Source organism: Centropristis striata, chromosome 3 (assembly GCF_030273125.1).
Source record: "Centropristis striata isolate RG_2023a ecotype Rhode Island chromosome 3, C.striata_1.0, whole genome shotgun sequence".
NCBI lineage: Eukaryota > Metazoa > Chordata > Actinopteri > Perciformes > Serranidae > Centropristis > Centropristis striata.
In genome coordinates this window covers 37,158,303-37,175,899 of record NC_081519.1, presented here as the reverse complement: position 1 = coordinate 37,175,899, position 17,597 = coordinate 37,158,303, and the positions used below count along the sequence as shown (strand labels likewise).

At 39.7% G+C, this 17,597-nt stretch overlaps 1 protein-coding gene across 1 annotated transcript in view; it reads left to right on the top strand.

Annotated features, from left to right (window-relative positions):
* The window catches only part of eya2 (EYA transcriptional coactivator and phosphatase 2), a 60,587-nt gene that overhangs the window by 19,996 nt on the left and 22,994 nt on the right, over nt 1–17,597 (top strand). The window lies entirely within an intron of this gene.

The window sequence follows — 17,597 nt, the reverse complement described above, 5'->3', positions numbered from 1 at the left end:
TGCCTCCCTTTCACTTCCATTCAAGGTGAGTAAAAGGGTCAAAAACATTTGCTCCTCCAACTTTTCATCCTTGCAGCATGTGATGTTTAACTTTGACCAGTAAAGTGGCGGCCCAACAGCTCTCAAAAAAGTGTGTGTGGTTGACTCCACTTGGCATGACTTGGCACTGAACAAATAACGCCTCAGTAGGTGATGGTCATTGGCACCATTACTTATGTTTGACCATGTGCTTACTGCACTCTCACTGTTTACTGGCCTCCGCAGTGTGATGTTGGGTTGCTTTTCTCTTAAAGCTGATTCTGTTTCAACTTTCTTTTTCAACTTTTTTTATTCTGCAGCCCCCATCACTGCAGCCTAAATGCACTACCCACATTTGAATGAATGGGAGGACTGGTATTTTCGCCACGCCCCTTCGTGTGATTCACAGTTTGACAAAATTAACATTGGGAAATATACACCCCCTTGTTCACTTTCCATGTATGCGACCGAAGGGGGAAATCAAATTTGCTTCTGCTGGCAAAGCAAATTTGCAAATTCATATATTCGCATCACATGGAGTTCAACTTTGGTGAACTTTGATACAGTCGTTCATGTGTGACTGTGCCCTAAAGCTGGGATCCTTCCACACTGTATTGTTACATGTGCGTTTCTAATGCTATTTCTCATGCTGTACAAACATTAGTCATTTTATACAGTATATCAGGCCAGTGGAGCAGCTCCTGCAGGCTGAGGTTTCATCCCGCTGTGGAACCAACTCTTTCTGAGGCTTACAGCCTGAAACATCTGTTGTAATTTCTGTCAAATTGAACTTTTATTACCTGGTCATTAAAGCCGCAGCAATGGCAAAACCAGATGGGTTCTTGCTGACCTTACAACTGCTTCTTTTTTATGGTGTTGGTGAAAATTGAACCAAAGGAAGCCGTGCGCTTTATAAAATTAAGGCAATCATTCCCACATTCCTGAGACATGGGGGGCACTGAGAAGGGCAAAGAGAGGGGTAGAGCAGCTACGAAGGGGGAGTATATGTGTGTGCTTTTGTGTGTGTGCGTGTGTGTGTGTGTGTGTGTGTGTGTGTGTGTGTGTGTGCGCAGTACATGTCCTTCTTCTCGGGTAGATTACTGTGCAGAGTAGGAACGGATAGCATGTACTGGATTTACAATGTTGTGTTATATAAGGCAAAATTGAAATTATCTGTAAAATACAGTAATGAGAATATATATGCATGAGTTATTATTTCTCACATGACCTATTTGAATGCACAGAGGGAGTTGTTATTCAAAAATCAGTACTGATACCAGTTGTGTTTCCATACTGCATGTTGAATTTCATTGTTAATGATCTCAAAAATTGTATTATACTATCTATTTTGGGGATTTTTTTTCATCAAATAGAGATCTGCAATATATTACATTTGGAAAACAACGCTTTTCCTTGCCTTGCACATGTGTGTGTTCCTTATGGGCCTCTTCGCTGTACAGCTAGAGGCCAGGGTCAGTTAAATAACACGCACAGCATATAACCAGGCTGGGTGAGAGCTGTCTCACTGGGAGGCAGGGCTGCTCCATCACTGGTCCCAGTGGGGAAGAATGGAGGGATGCTGGGTGTGTTTATGAGAGACAGAGGGAGGGAAAATGCTTTTAAGAAGAGTAGGGAGGGGACTTGGCCTCCTGTTCTTGCATCAAAAAGTCTGTACTTGGACTTATATGTCTTTGTCAAACCTGTGCTTTCAGATATTTTGGTTTTATTTTGATTTTTTTTCTATTGTTAAATAAAAATAAAAATAAAAACATTAGTGTGACTCTATCATATATTCAAATCCATTCCATCCAGCATCCAGAATACTGTAACTTAGTAAAAGTTGGCGTCAAATCCAAGAAATCAAAGTTAGCAAAAGGATGTGATTAATTATCTTAAAAATTGAAAACAAAAAAAAACCTTGAACTAACCTTAAATCCCCAGTATGATGCATCAGATGGAACCCCCTGCACCTTTTTAACATTAGAATTGATGTGCTGCATCTGACATTTCTGTCATTTTCCATAGGAAATATTCGCAGAATTGCCAAAAACTGCAGTTCCCCAAGTGGCCACTTGAGGCTGACTCCAAAAGTGAGTCAAATCTCTTAGAGCAAAATGTTAAAATATTGAATTGCACAACAGTAATAACTCACCTGTTTAAATTATATTAAGCTTTAAAGTTATGCATAATTAATGATCTGCCATTTTGGATGACAGGTGGGCACCTTTACAGGTGCTGTTTTTCAGCAACCAGCCTTCATTCATTCGCCCTATAGCTTTACCCATGCTTCACCTCTTTGCCCATTGTTTGATTAGCTGCAGGAGAACATACATTTGCCTGAAATTGTTATTGGGAATGCAGTTTAGTTGTATGGGAACATCATTTTTAGGAGGCAGTTTTCACTGACTATTTTTTATGTGAATGCGCCTCCTCTTTTTGTGAACAAAAGTAGTGTCAAGGGAAGTGATTGGCTGAAATTGAAAGTGTGGGAGAAACAGGCGGATGGGACTTAAGAGAAACAGGTGGACAGATGTTGAGGAATGTTTTGGAGTCAAGGATACTTGATTTTTGCAGTGAGAGGTGTGTTTTGAAGGTGGAGGTGATGTCATGGGGGCAGACACGGTGTGTATGTCTGGGCAAGCTGAGGTTTATGCTTTTTAGGGTATGAATAGAGGGGCATCTAAATGCAGATGTGGTGGTAGTATGGCTCTTTCACATAAGCCCTGCAATGTATAATATTACATTCATTCGCTCATCATGTTTATATTCTCTCTTGCTCCCTTTTCTTCTCCAAGTTCTCCAACTTCTGCGACATTTACACAACAAAACTTCAAGTTGTTTAACTTCAAACCTGAAACAGCTTCACACATGAGTCCCAACACAGACTATTTTTGCCTGATAAAAATCACACCTTCTGCTCTGTGATAAAAATGCATAGTCGTAAAGTCAGAGGCAACATTTTTTCCTGTACCCTGACGCGAGGAACGCTGATGACACACAGTGACAGTAACTGTGTGTCAGCGGATACCGCCAGCTGGCAAGAGGATAGGCAGACAGCCAACTGAGCCCATCAGAGGAAGAGAGAGACAATGGCAGCTTTTATTTCTCCACCGCACATTCCAGTGGAAGAAAGGAGTTGGCCTGGCCGCCTGCTGTTTGAACCTGAGGCAGACTAGTTCATCGTGTCTGGGTCACGGTACTTCCCAGAGCCATTGTCATTTTGTACCTCAGTGCTGTAATGTCACAATAAGGGAATTTTACAACACGTCTGTATATCTTTTAGCACATTTTCCTTTAATAGACGCCACAAGACCACATTTCTCCTCAGATATATCATCATAAACAATAACTATGAGTCTGGCAAAGTGCAACATGTTTGGTATTGGTTAGTAAATGAGCACTTGCAACATCCCTGGTGATCATAACTCATCATGTCACTGACACTGAGTTCATAAGGTCACAGCTGTTGATATTAAAAACACCATTAAAATACAATGGCCTCTTGTTAATACTTTTATATTCCTTCCTGTGCATGACAAATGGTAAACCAAAAGTGCTACTGCCAATGTTCCTTGCATTTCAGAGAGCATTTTGTTGTTTTATGGCATAATTTTAGCTGTAACCAGCAGCATTATTGCATGCTCTGTCGGATGACAAAATTTCTGCTCCCTTTGGTGGCAGTTCTTAACCTGGGTATACCCATACTGCCTTGCGCGCTCGAATTTCATTTCGAAACTCCAGGCAGTCTGGCAACCAGGGCCGTTTCTTAGCCCTGTTTTAGGGATCCAATCACAGAACGGGGAGGGACGGCAAGACGATGACGCGTACTACTCGGCAGATGGAAGCTTGTAGTTTTGTAGTTTACTTATGGATCCAACATGGCTGCAACAGAGCGAAACTCTCTTTAGCTGTAGATGGTGTTTTAAATATTTTAGAGTGAAAGTTGATTTTAAAAGAAGGGTTTGACTTAACACTCATGTTTCACCACGAAAAAGGATGTTTTAGCCTTGCTTCCAACAGGATTTGGGAAAAGTCTAATCTACTAATCTACCAACTAGCGCCGCTCCTAGCACCGCTAATAGCCCCGCTACTAGCGCCACTAATAGCCCCGCTACTAGCGCCACTAATAGCCCCGCTACCGTAACGCCGGTGATCTCGCTACGAGCCGGGGTACATCGGGGCCGCCGAGAGACCCGCAGCAGCTTGTTTATTGCCCATAAAATCAGTGGATGTGTGTGGCTGAATGACATGAGGGGGGAATAAAGCTTGAAAATAAATAATCTTGCAGAAAGCGAGAACTGGAGAAGCAAAGCAGCAAGCAACACTCTCTCACAGACACACACACAACAAACATCCATTTCTGTCGCTCTACATACGCCATCCAGTATAACTGATACGATTGACTAAGAGCTACCTACAGACGCTTTTGATAGACATTCTAAGCGCCCAATAAATGGCTCTAGAGGATCGTAAACCACGCCTCCTCTACGGAGAATTGAACGGCTGGTTTCCAGACTAATCTCATTTGTGATTCTGGTGTTAGCCAGGCTAGGCAGTTATCACCCTGGCAGGCAGAAATTTGCCACGGAGGTCAATGTTTGTGAGGTTGTCAGCGCTTCCACTATAGTCGAATATATATAGCTCTCCCTCTCACATCTATAGGTCTCCCTTTGCTGAAACGCCCCTAATTTGAATGTGAGCCGCACCTAGCGGACGTTTTTTGGCCCTGTCAAAGAGCAGGGCCATTTTTCTCCCCTGAAAAAAGCCTGGTTGCTGATTGGATAGAACGCTAAGCGGGATGTGACGTAGTACTTTACGCAACAACAACAACAACGGCATTTTTAAATGCTGACGAAGTAGCGAGTATTCACAACAACAATTCGCGCATGTACATGATCAAAATGACAAGAAACACAGCTAGCTCTGCTCCTCCCATCGCAGCGTCTCCTTCCTTATTGTTCACATTTGCATCGTCTCCCGCATTAAATCAGTCGTGTATATGACGTCACAGTTGAAACTGACGCTAAACGATTACGCGATGATCGGAAACCATACGTCACCTCCGGAGTCTTGTAAATCCCTCTGGGGCCTTTTTTTGTAATGGAATGCAGCCATTTGAAAGGGCTTGGCCTGAAATTTCCCAGCGGCCACTTTTTAGTCTGATGGAAACACGGCTAGTGTGTATGTGAATGTGTGAACTCATGTTGGGTGGATGTAGTTGCAGCTGTTACAAATTTGCATATAACTGCAGTGCACCTGAGGGCTTGGCAACAGTTAGTGGTTATTTATTGAACAATCATTGCAGTTATACCTAAATGTGTCACAGCAAATGACCTAAATGATCTAAAAAACATGTTTTTTGGGGGATTTTTTTTTTACTATGCTAAAAGTAAACACCAACATAACATGAAATAACTTTTAATTAATTTTTTTATATATATATATATTGTCACATATTGATATTGAAATAAAGCTTTAATAGCTTTTGCCAAATTAGGTTTGTCCATATCATAATGTTTAGCGACAGAAGAGTTTATTTGCAGGATATTACATAATAATAATAATAATAATGATAAATCTTATTTATATAGCACTTTTCATTCACAAAATGCAGCTCAACATGCTTATATTTTTGTTGACCGTCTAGGTTTATGTGTGACCTTAGGACTCATACAGGTGCTGCTCTGAACATTTTTTATAAGACATAAATAAGTGATGCAGAATGCAAACAGAAGACACAATGAAATGATCAACTTTTAGTGTTTGTATTAGTTCCAGACTTGTAATCACTCATGCCATAAGTTAGAGATACCAGTTTCTCCAGTGACTGTAGCCTCAATAAACCAGAATGCACTGCAGTTGCTACAGGCCATGCTGTCTATTGAGTGAGCGTCGTAAATAATTTCCTCAACTGGAAAATGTTCTCCCTTCCTTATTGCTGTCACTATCACTCTTACAGCTGACGTGTGCCAAATGCAACAGGTTGAGGCACATTCTCAGGGGGATTTTGGAGGTATTTATCGGTGAGGCAGGAAATTAATAACTGAAGTAATTCTGGATAAGTTGGGTCAAGGAAATAAAGTAGTAAATGATGACACTTCAGCCCAAAATAACTGGAATTGATCTGTTTTTAATGCGAGAAGGTGGATGTTTCCTTTAACTTCACAGGAGACCTCCATCTTTATCGCACACTTTTAATATTTTTTTGTTGTCGTTATCTCCTTAACTAGTTGAACCCATGCAATCTGACTGATTTTGACAATTTTTAATAGAAATTCAAGATGCACTTTTCCACATATTCCTGTAGTTTGTTGAGATTTGGAAGCAACTAGCAATTCGGTTTCTCCTTCTATTTTCATCCTGTTTTTGTCCTTATCTTAAAAAGCACCTTTTCACCCACGACACGTGTTGTTATCCAGCTTTTTTTTGAAAGCCCTATTACCCTGGAGGATGTTCTTTTCTTTTATTTGGAAAGGTCAGTGATGCCGACACTAGCCCAGATGTAAAGTAGCATGAATCTCCCCCAGGTGCCCTCACATATCCATGTCTGCGGGTGTTGAGATGGTGTCAGCGAGGGGCATCCTGTTGTCCCCCCGTTCAGGAGAACCTGTTTCCTCCTGAGTCATGGCTCCCAGCTCCGACACACTCTTCCTCAAGTTACAGAATACACACACAAGACAATGGCACATGAGCTGGACGCACATAAAGCAGGCACAAACACACACATATTCTCATTGTATTGAACAAACAGGCAGGCAGGGGCTAAGACACCTGCACTGCGCCTGCTGTGTTTTAGGGGAAAGTATGATGGTTGTGCTTGGGCAGACAAAACTGTCAAATATTGCTTTTCTTCAGTTCAGCAGGTGTTGCTAAGACTACACAGCCTGACACATGACCTGTTTTGGTAACCTTGATAGATTTGTGACGTTTCCCACATATACAACCAGGAGCAGGTGATGTGCTCCAGGCCTTGGGTTAGAAATGAAAATCTAAGAGTGAATCTCTACATGGGTTTGATGCCTGTTAATTTATTGTGGAAATGTCAGAAATAAATTGAAACATTTATTATCTGTCAGTATCAGGTTTATGGGTCTTCAAAATGAGTCAAAATACAATTTTATAGCTAATATCACGACTTCCAAACCCTGTAATATCAACCATATTTTTAAGGGTGGCCTGGACAAATATTGCATCATATTTATATATATATATACAGGATGTTGTTGTTGTTTTTCTCCATATTCAAGAGATAACTTGAATATATTTTAATTCACCTGATAAATAATCCACAGTGGAAATGTACCATTTAAAACTGTACTTTTTTTATGAAAATTAATTTTGCATGATTTTATTTTATTTTATTTTATGTACAAAATGAAAATCAGATGCATTATTAGTGATTAAACTATCCAAAAACTTGTTAAATGATTCAGTATACAAACAGCTCTTACACTGCTTATACAATTAAATTATTAATGTTAATCTAACACACACACACACACACACACACACACACACACACACACATGTATATATTTATATATATATATATATAATTATCTGTCTTTGTATCTGTATTCAGGAAGACGTCAGAATGGACGTAGTTTATTCTAGAAGCCAAGTTAATTTGCGTAAGTATTGTATTTTCTAACCTATTATTCATTGGCAATGCAATGTTTGTGCCTTCAAAGCATCAAATTGATTTAATATTGGCAAGTAATTCATTATTAAATATAATTCTACATCCTCATAATGTACCTTTTGTAATTTCAAGAAACATAATGGCTGATTCACAGACATGCTAATAATGACTTCTTGTCCCGAATAATAACAGGTATTACTTCTGATAGAAGAAAAATATCTTGTTTCTGTCACATTATTCATGCTTTCATGAGTAACGTATTTGCATTTTGGTACATGCTTAATATATATCTATACAACCATTTAACACTTTGAAAAGGCTAATTTTGGCTAATTTTTATTTGAGTAATTTAGAATTTTACTAATATTTAGTACATTTTGCTGAATAGGTGTGTTTTTGTGTACATCAACTTAGCAAATGAAAGTACTTTAAAGTATTGTTTTTCTTTAATTACTTCTCCAACCACTTTATATATGTAGTCTATTGCATATGCATACATATCTTCTACATAAGCCCATAAAAAATAAGACTAATCTACTAAAGTGGCTTTTTATTCAAATAACACCTGTCAGGGTAGTTAGGCCTGGCTCTAGTTATATTTTAAAGAAATAGTGTATAAAGACGCCTATTAAGTGAGAGGGGGTGGAAATAATGACTCTCCCCCCACACATCCACACTCACATACAGTAAAAGATAAACACTGTTGATAAAACTGTCAATCGCCTGCAGTTATTTACCACTAACTAACAAATCCTTCTATGTGGAGTGCATACACAGAGCCCGCTGCTTCACGCAGGACGACTCAATAGTTTGCGGGTCGTTGTGTAAACAAACGCGAAGAAGAGCTCTTGACTAAACAAAGATTTAAAGCGGAGATAGAGAAGAAGAAGAGGTGAAACAGAATTAAAAATGAGAGGAGAGGTAGAGATAAGGGAGCGCGCTCCGGTGTACACGCACGCACAAAGACGTACGCTCGCGAGCGCACACACTCACACATACACACGTTGAGGCTGCGTGCAGGCAGCGCGCGCAAGTCTCTGGAGGAGGAGGAACCAGAAATCTTCGCTCATTTACTTAACATCACTTCCCCACCGCCGGGAAAGCAAACACGCTCCTGAAGCTGCAGAGGAAGAGAAGTTAGATCGATGTGAGTGAGTGAGTGTCTGCAGAAAGCTGCCAGCTGTCAGCACCTGGAGCCTCCGAGCCGAGAGCTTCTTCTTCTTCTCCTTCTTCTTCTCAGGGACTGCGAGTCTCCAGGAGCGCTCACTTTTGGTCACTGGTTTTGCGGGGACACTTGAGAAAAGTCTGCGGAGTCCTCTGGGCATGGAGAGACAACTGCTCTGCCTGGATTTTTTCCCTTCTTCTTTCTGAATAATGGTAAGTGTGAAAAAGGCTACTTAATCTTATTTTACATCGATATTTCGCGATTTATTCTGTTATAGCCTAGCATTACATTTTTTTTAAATATAAAATAGCCAGACGAGTTCATCCTTCTACCTGAGTAACAAAATATGTCAAAGTGTGCCTAAGCTCTGTTGGTGTTTTATTTAAATGTTCTTCTAAATAAACATAGCATTTAATTTACTTTTAGATCAGAACAATGCCCTCTAAATACGCCCATGCTAGTTTTATTTTATTTTATTAAATGTATAGTTATATCAAATATTAAATCATGGCACGTGTAATAAAATAAATATTTGACTTAATATTTGGTTATCAAATATCTCTAATTCATTTTAAAAAGCTCTACCTGTAATTAACTTTACATTCATTCAGTGTTGCCACTATTTGAATAGGTGTGTTTCCATGTAAAGTGTGAGCATTTGAGAATACAATCACTTTAAAAAAAGGCATTATTTAATATATTTAATTTATGACCTTAATATATTACTTCAATACAAAATGATCCCAAATTTTGGTTGTTGAACACATTTGGAATTTATGTATAGAAAAACTGTATTGTAATGCAGAAGGCCAATGTAAAAGTTTTCAGTGTAGTTGGAAATATTGTATCACCAACTGAACTTCCTTTTATTTATTCCAAGTCGGTGTAGGAGTCATTAATAAGAGCAGAAAGCCCTAAAATCCACCATCCACAAATCATTACTTGTGTCTCACTGAGCCCTTTAAAAGAAGTGGGGGGAAACGTGTGTGAGGCACCTTCTCTGAGCTGCAGCTCCTTTGTTTTTCTTGGTGCCGGTTGAATCGCTGCAACACTTTTTGCTCGGCTTAAGTACAGAAGATTACACTGAAATCACTGACGCCCCCCTCTGCAGCCATGCAGGGACCCTCATTAACTAAATTAGGGGAGCCTCGCTAAGCATTTTTCAAAGGCTGGTATTCATATTTTTCAAGGACCCCTTCATGGCTCCAGACTAGAAACTCACTCACTGTGTTTTTCCAAGCGTTTAAATCACCTTTAAACATGTCTATCAGCTGCACAGTCGGAGGAGCAAGGATTTAATGGGGCCCTTTGGTTTTTTGAAAGAAACAAATGTAAATAAATAGATTTAAAGTAAAGAAATCTGACATTTTCTTGCTTTAAAAAAATCATTTTTGTCTTGACATTTAAAATGTATATATAATTCTCCCAGGGCCATTGTTAATTTTTTTTTTTACATTTTCCTTCATTACTCACAAACTATTTGAATTACATTAATCATATTTTGATAAAAGCAAATATATGATGACTAATTCATTTAACAGTTTATATATTTTCACTTATAAGGACAATAACATAATATTACATTTAATTCAAGAAGTCTGAGTGTTACAATACCACAATGGCTACAGTGAAAAAAATAAGTCACGTTATCTCTTTTCTAATTGGCAATGACTGGAATTTTGCTTTTGCAGACATATGTATTATTCACACTTTCTGTCAATATCTTATATTGTTTGAGGATATATAAAACACACATTATTTCATACAGAAAAAGTTTGTTTATTGATGAGCTTCTATACTAGAACAAACATATTTATTTCCATAAACCTTTTTAAAATGTAATTGTGTTCAGTTCAGTTCAGTTGTTCAGTCAATGGTACAACTTTACATTTAAATTAAGTGAAATATGTTAATTTTCTTACAGAAAAGTCTGTGAGCACAGAGAAATAAAATGCTTATATTGGGCTAAGAGGCACCGTGGCAATCTTCAACTATCATAATTGTTGCAGGGCAAATATAGTTTAGTGCAATGTGTTTCTAATATATACCAGCTCACACTCATTTATACATTTTATAAAATAAACTGGATGTACGTCTCTCGCTGTCAGTGTCAGTTATCTGAAATAAACCTGCAGGCGTACTTTGGCCAGCCAAAGTAGGATTTTTATTTAAGATAGTTGCTGTATCAGATTCAAGTCTGTGACGGATTGTAAATCTCAGTAAATCTCCTTTCGTATACCTGTATTTAAACCCCCACAAATACCATCCAAGGGTCGTGATGGAAGGGTGGTGGTGGTGGTGGTGGGAGTGGGGGTGTGTGTGTGCTCAGACCACATACCGAAGGTGTGTGCTCGGGTGTGTGTGATTTAACACTGCGGTCCGTCTCTTAATAACATTAGGCCCCATTTTTGGACTCCCTCTCCTACGGCTGTGTGTGCTGGGTCCCTCTCAGGCTCTCTCCCTCTCTCTCCTCAGCCTTCATGGTTCCTATTACTTGCTCTAATAAATTGTGAATAAGCAGCAGCCCAAAAAAGTCCCGGCCTGTGGAGAATTCCCCATCCTGTAGCGCAAGGCACCCCCTCTTAAGAAAACACAAATTAATTCCAAACCCTTCTGTAGCCAAACGTTTGTGGAATGATAAATATTTTCATAGGAAGCTCTGCTCTTCCTGACTTTATCTGCACCAATTTCATTATATTTCTTCACAGCCGCACAGTTCTTGATGTCTTTCAGCTCCTGTGCATCTCTCTCCTCCTCTCTCTCTCTCTTTCTCTGGGAGTCAAACAGCCTCGATGACATGAACTCGAGGTTACACCAGGGCTCTCGTGTCAACCCATGTAATCTGAAAATATATCCAACCCATCCTCTTAGTCAGAAACTACCATATTATCCTAAAAGCTGTACTGATGAGTTTTATTTTCATTTGCTGCATTAAAGCAAATCATTATTTAGTGCACCACAAGTTTTACTGGTTTTCAGTTCAACGGTGCTTTTTTTTTTCTGACACTATTGCATTTGTTCGTTTTTTGCCCAGCCCTGTGTTCAGAGGAAATTTGTCTAAATTTCCATAAAATATTCATAATCCGCCAGACATTGTCCAATACTATGTACTTTGTGTTTGAATGTGATCAAGGTGACGAGTCATTATAGAGTAGTTTGTCTCGCTTTTGAGAGAAGCCAATTATTTTAACAGTGCTTTAGGATAAATCCAATTATTGTTGAAAAAATAATTAAAATAATTATGTCTACTTTAAAGTAAGCTCTGTATAGTATCATGGTGCACTTGTTCACATCTGTATATTTGTTTATCTATTCATTGACTTTACAGTTTCTGATCTATTCTATTGTGATTCCCCATTGCTGGGCAACTACAGTGTCACTGTCTTTTATTTTTGTTTCTTTAGTTTTTTTGTGTCCAATTATGTGCATATTTCTTAAAGTTTAAGTCCTCTAGATTTTTTAAGTCAAACTTTAGGTTGAAAATCAGAAATTTCCATTTCTAAAGTGAGTTTTAGGTTTCAGCTCATGAAACGAATGCTTCAGAACTTTCTACAACTTCAGAAGAAGCAATCATGAATGTAGCCTGATATGTGCAGCTGTCTGCATAAACAGCACGCCTGACTAAATCAAAACTCTACCAACATTTTTTTGCATTACTGGAAAGGAAAACATTAGGAGATGATGCCCCGAGCACGAGACAATACAATTAAGATGAGAAAATATTCCTGAAATATCTCCTCTAATCACTTTCTCTTTTTGACTTTTTGTTCAGTGGATGTTTGTTGGTGGGCGTGAAGCCTGGTAACAGTGTGTTATGTTGCATGTGGGTGCATGAGTCCGCAAGTATACGTCAATATATTTGGTGAAACAAAAACTCAGGATTGAAAAGAGATGCTGGTGACACTATTTTTGTATAAGTTATCGCACTTCCCCCTAAATGTCTTCTCCTCTCCCGCCCTTCCCTCCCCTTTTTAATTCCCATAAGCCCCAGAGAGCACCCGGGGAGGCCTCGTGCTGATGTGTGTGTGTGTGTGTGTGTGTGTGTGTGTGTGTAAAACCCTGCGCTGTCAGCAGACAACAGCTGTCTCTCTTGCTATCTCCACTCTCCTTATCTCATCTTGAGAACGGAGAAGCCACACACATCGCAGCCTATAGCCTGCAGTGACCGTATTTCATTTTTTGTGTGCTTAATAACGGTTTGGATACTTTCCACTGAAAAGAGAATTTAATAATTCTCCTCGGCTCTAGGAGTATTTTTTTTAAGGTGTCAGAAATTTTCCTTTTCCTGAATATAGTTTTCTTTTACCAGCATTTCATCACCTCTAATGCCAGCTCATATTTTATAATATCTAATCTCATTTATCCTGCATTCTTATCTCTCCAAAAAGGCATAAATCACTCTCTTATTTTCTCTTTTCTCTGTCTCACACACACACTTGCTCAGTAAATCTAGCAGTAAAGAAGTAATTGGACCTCAGTCCGTCTGTAACGCCTGTGAGCTCCAGCTACCAGCGAGCTCTGTCCGGCCAGCTGTTAGCAACTACGGCGGCCACTAGCCGTCATCTGCTGAGGAGACTGACGAGGGTTTTTGTCCTAATGACTAATAAAGCTGAGAGTGTGTGTGTGTGTGTGTGTGTGTATGTGTGTGTGTGTGTGTAAATTTCTGCATGTGTGAGTTCATTAGTGAAGGCAGGGGCAGTCAGGCGTGTGTCAGTTTTGAGTGTGTGAGCGCGTGTGTGACCACCCTCCCATCACTGGACCAGATGTTGTTTTTTTTTACCTGGGAGCCAGACCACCATCTGACTTGGGGTCAGCATGGTCCTCCAACCCCAGACCCGCTCCTCCTGGCTGCTGGGAGGTCTGCCAGCTGTCCCTCACTTTGACCCCCGTCCCGGGGCACTGGTTCTGGGGGAGTCAGAGTCTGGGCCTTGGGGTAGGTGGTCCTTTCGGATTTGGCAGTATTACTGGGGGAAAATTATTAGGGATATTATTAGAGCGTGAGTGCCGGGATATGAGCAGTGAAGGCAAGTGAGGAAGTATAAAAAGAAGTTTTTTTGAGAGGTGATTTCGAAGGGAATAGACAGTGTGTGCTGGAGAAAAACCGAGATAAAGACATTGGCATTGTTGAATAAAGAGGTTTTGATTACTGAGGAACAGAAGGGGGGCAGCTTCTGGCTCTAAAGCAGTCTTGTTGCGGGGAGTTAGTCAAGTGGAAAAGAAAGGCCACCAAGTCTGGGAGGTAAAGTTACAGAGTGCAGACAGAGTCGGCAACAGGTTCACTGCTGCCAGAGATTAATTGGAGCCTCTTGTAGAATGACTTCTGTTTCTTTCAAAGAACTTCTGTGTCCGTCATTATGTGACTTAACTGTTTTAATTTAAAGAACTTCAGTATTAGCCAGGTGTGTGTTCGTTCTGGTTATTCAAGGAATCGGACGCAGACTCCTGTGAGAGTTGAATCTGTCAATAAAGGGATTAATCTTTTGCGTAGGTTTTAAACTGGTTGCTCAAGTTTCCTAATTTTTGGTTGATGATGTGAATTTTTTTTGCATGAAGCCAAGTGTGAAACGTCATTGAGATAGGTGTCTGATAGTAAACAGGTGACAGAAACATGGGAACGTCTTACTACTGTGTTTTTGCTTTTTACTGTCTAAGCAAATGTGAGACGTGGTATGTGGAGTCAACAAAAACATGCCAGGCTTCTGTTGACATGAGCATTTTCCTGTTGACTTGACATGAGCATTTTCTTTTTTTTTTTGCTGATAGACAGCTTTGTCTGTGTATAAACAAAAAAAGTTATCTAAATTAATGTAGGCATGCCAACAACACTCAGTAATAGTGTAGCAAGTAAAAACATATTAGCACAAAAAGGACCTCAGGCAGCAGTGACGTTACTGGCAGTGAAAACAGACTTTCTGCTACGTGTGATTCCATGTGATGCTGAAATATGTAGAAACAGACTTGGAATGTAGCTGTGTTTTCTTCTTAATGAATTCTCTGGCTGCGGAGGTCGTGGTGGGTTGAGATTATCAATTCTGAACATCTGTTAGTTGACCACCAGCACCTCTGAGCCTCTGTCTCTGCACAGCTAATGTGCCAATTTTTAGTCAATCAATTGCCAAAGAAAGTTTTGTTTTTAACACCACTTTACATTAGGGCTAACATTTTTTTTATTGCGAAATTGCAATATCGAGGTGCAATATTTGCAGGAAAAATGTGTCAAAATACCATTTTTTATTAAATACTGTTGTGCTGCATGCATGTCTACACCTTATATTTTATAGATTTGATCCTAACAAAAAATGTCTAATCTGTCGATCATATTTACACATAGTCGCCAAAACAGTTGGAATAATCTTGTTTTCAGACACAATCCTTTGTTAATTGTGGTTTCATTTTCATTGTGATGTCTTAGGAATATATTGATTAATAACGTTTATTATAAGAGTATTATAATGTTTTTCAAAGTGGGAATAATTATGTAAAAACGATCATTTCCTCTAATATTGCAAATCATATCACATGTCACAATAATTGTAGTTAATTTAACTTGCATATTAACTTACCTATTTCTCACTCATAACCTTCTATCAAAGAGGTTAAATTAACTACTCACTGGCTGATAACAATTTGTAAACTTTTGCATCATTTATTTTGCACTCATAGTTACTTTTTTACTTTCATTTATCTGAAGAGGCATTGGCTTTCTTTTGAATATGGCTGCAGTTTAAAATAAATTGTACTGCTGTGTGTCAAAGGTGGTTGAAGAGGGCAGTAGCTGGCAGATGGCACAGATTTCCACCATGCATCCACTGATAGTGTCCCATAAACTCAAATACTGGGCCCTTGTTCTGTGTCCTTTATCAGTGGCTCAGAGAGAGAGAGAGAGGGGTTTGTGTGCAGCAGTGAATCAACCCCCATCTTTGCCTCAGGCACTTTGGCAGACTGTCCAAATTGAGGGCTCCAGGTGGGGTCCCATATGCTACGATTACAGACCGGCAAGTCACCTTGTCTTCTGAACCACAACGTTTTAATAAAAGGTCAAACCGTCAGAAGGTCACTACAAGTGGGTGATCAGACTCTCACATGTTGTATTAAGACCCAGACACTGACACAGCACACATATTGACACTGTAAACACACATCTAACCACACAGCAGACACCTGACATAGTATTCAAATAATTTTTGACAAATGTAAATAAGAGAGACGGCCCACACCTTTCGCAAGAAAGTCTCTGAACTGTGACTAAATCACCCACGACAGCAGTTGTGAAGCACACAGCTAGGATGAAGCTGATGATGAGTTTGTCGTTTGCCTCAAACACTTTATAAAGTGTTACTCCAGCTCATACAGCAAGATTTAGTCTGGGAATTATTTCAGCTTAGCAGTTATACATTTACAAAATCCTGCATTAAAATCAGTTATTTTGATCATAATTTTTATTTGAATAGTATTGTGTTTGTGTGATTTTTATTTTTGTAAATTGTACACTAGCTGCATCATATGATTTAATAGTACTTAAGATTTTCAGAAGTGACGATACTTCTATACTTTTTTGATACTAATAAATAAATAAATAGGACTTATTCTGAGTGGAGAGGACTTTTTTCCCCGTTTGTGTCATGGTAGTATTTCTTCTTATACTCCTATCAAAGTTTAAAATTCTAATGTTGTGACAACCTTATTAGTACACAGTATGCAGAGCATGGGGGCGCTGTGTTTTTTTGTTTTTTGACATTTTTTGTAACTTTCCATAACCAACAATCGGTCATTTGATGCAGCGTTTGACCAGGTTTGCAGACATTAAATGTCATCTTTGCTCTGTTTTTTTCTATTCTTTACACAGCTACTTTCATCAGTTTAAAACAATTGCAAAACTCTGAATGCTTTTGACACATGATTATCGCAAGGTGTGCGCTTTTATCACCATGTAAATGATTATTGCGTCTTGTTCGTCTTTATGGTTGTCGGCCTTTCACCCCGCCTTTGCGTGTGGCCCTTTGGAACAGCCAAAAACACTTTTTCCTTCAGATGTGGCTGGACTGATACATGAACTAGTTTGCCCAAATGGATCAGTTTCATGTCTGTCGTCTTTTCCTCACTCAACAGTTTGGTTGAACAACAGGTGAATCTGCATAAACTCAGCATATTCTTTTAACTGTATCAAATGACAGTTCAACTTAAAGCACAACACACCATCCTGTGATGTAATCCGTCAGCACAAAGGCTAGAACTTGATATCCGTGAAAGAAGCAGTGGTCGAGCAGAACCCTGGGACCCAGGTGAAGCTGGTGGGACTGGCCTTGTGGCCCTGTGGCCCCCCGTGGCCCTGCTGGGTTTGTTTTAGCTTTAGTTTCAGCCCTCGGCTCTCCACATCTCTGCTGAGCTCCGCTCATCTTCCCTCCGGTGTCCTGCAGTTCCCATGGCCTTGTGCGCCCTCCTCCCAGGCCTCACCCTGGACCAGGAAGTGCCTTCGCTATCACACACAGTTTTTTGTGTTTGTGTGTGCATGTGTGGGTGCGTGCACACAGGACTGTTGCAAGGATGCAGCTGAAGTCAAGAGGACTCTGAACAGGCATCACTTTCTCTTTTGATCACTGGAAAGAACGAGGAAATGCAAAGCACAACAGCACATTCTTTATTTCCCCCTCAGTGCTGCGAGATCACTGTTACTCTCTCGAGCTTCACACTCTGCTTGTGATAAAGGTCAGATCAGTATCTCTGATGGCTGCGAGGCCTTAAGGGTCATTTCAAGTGGAAAAGAATAGGAAA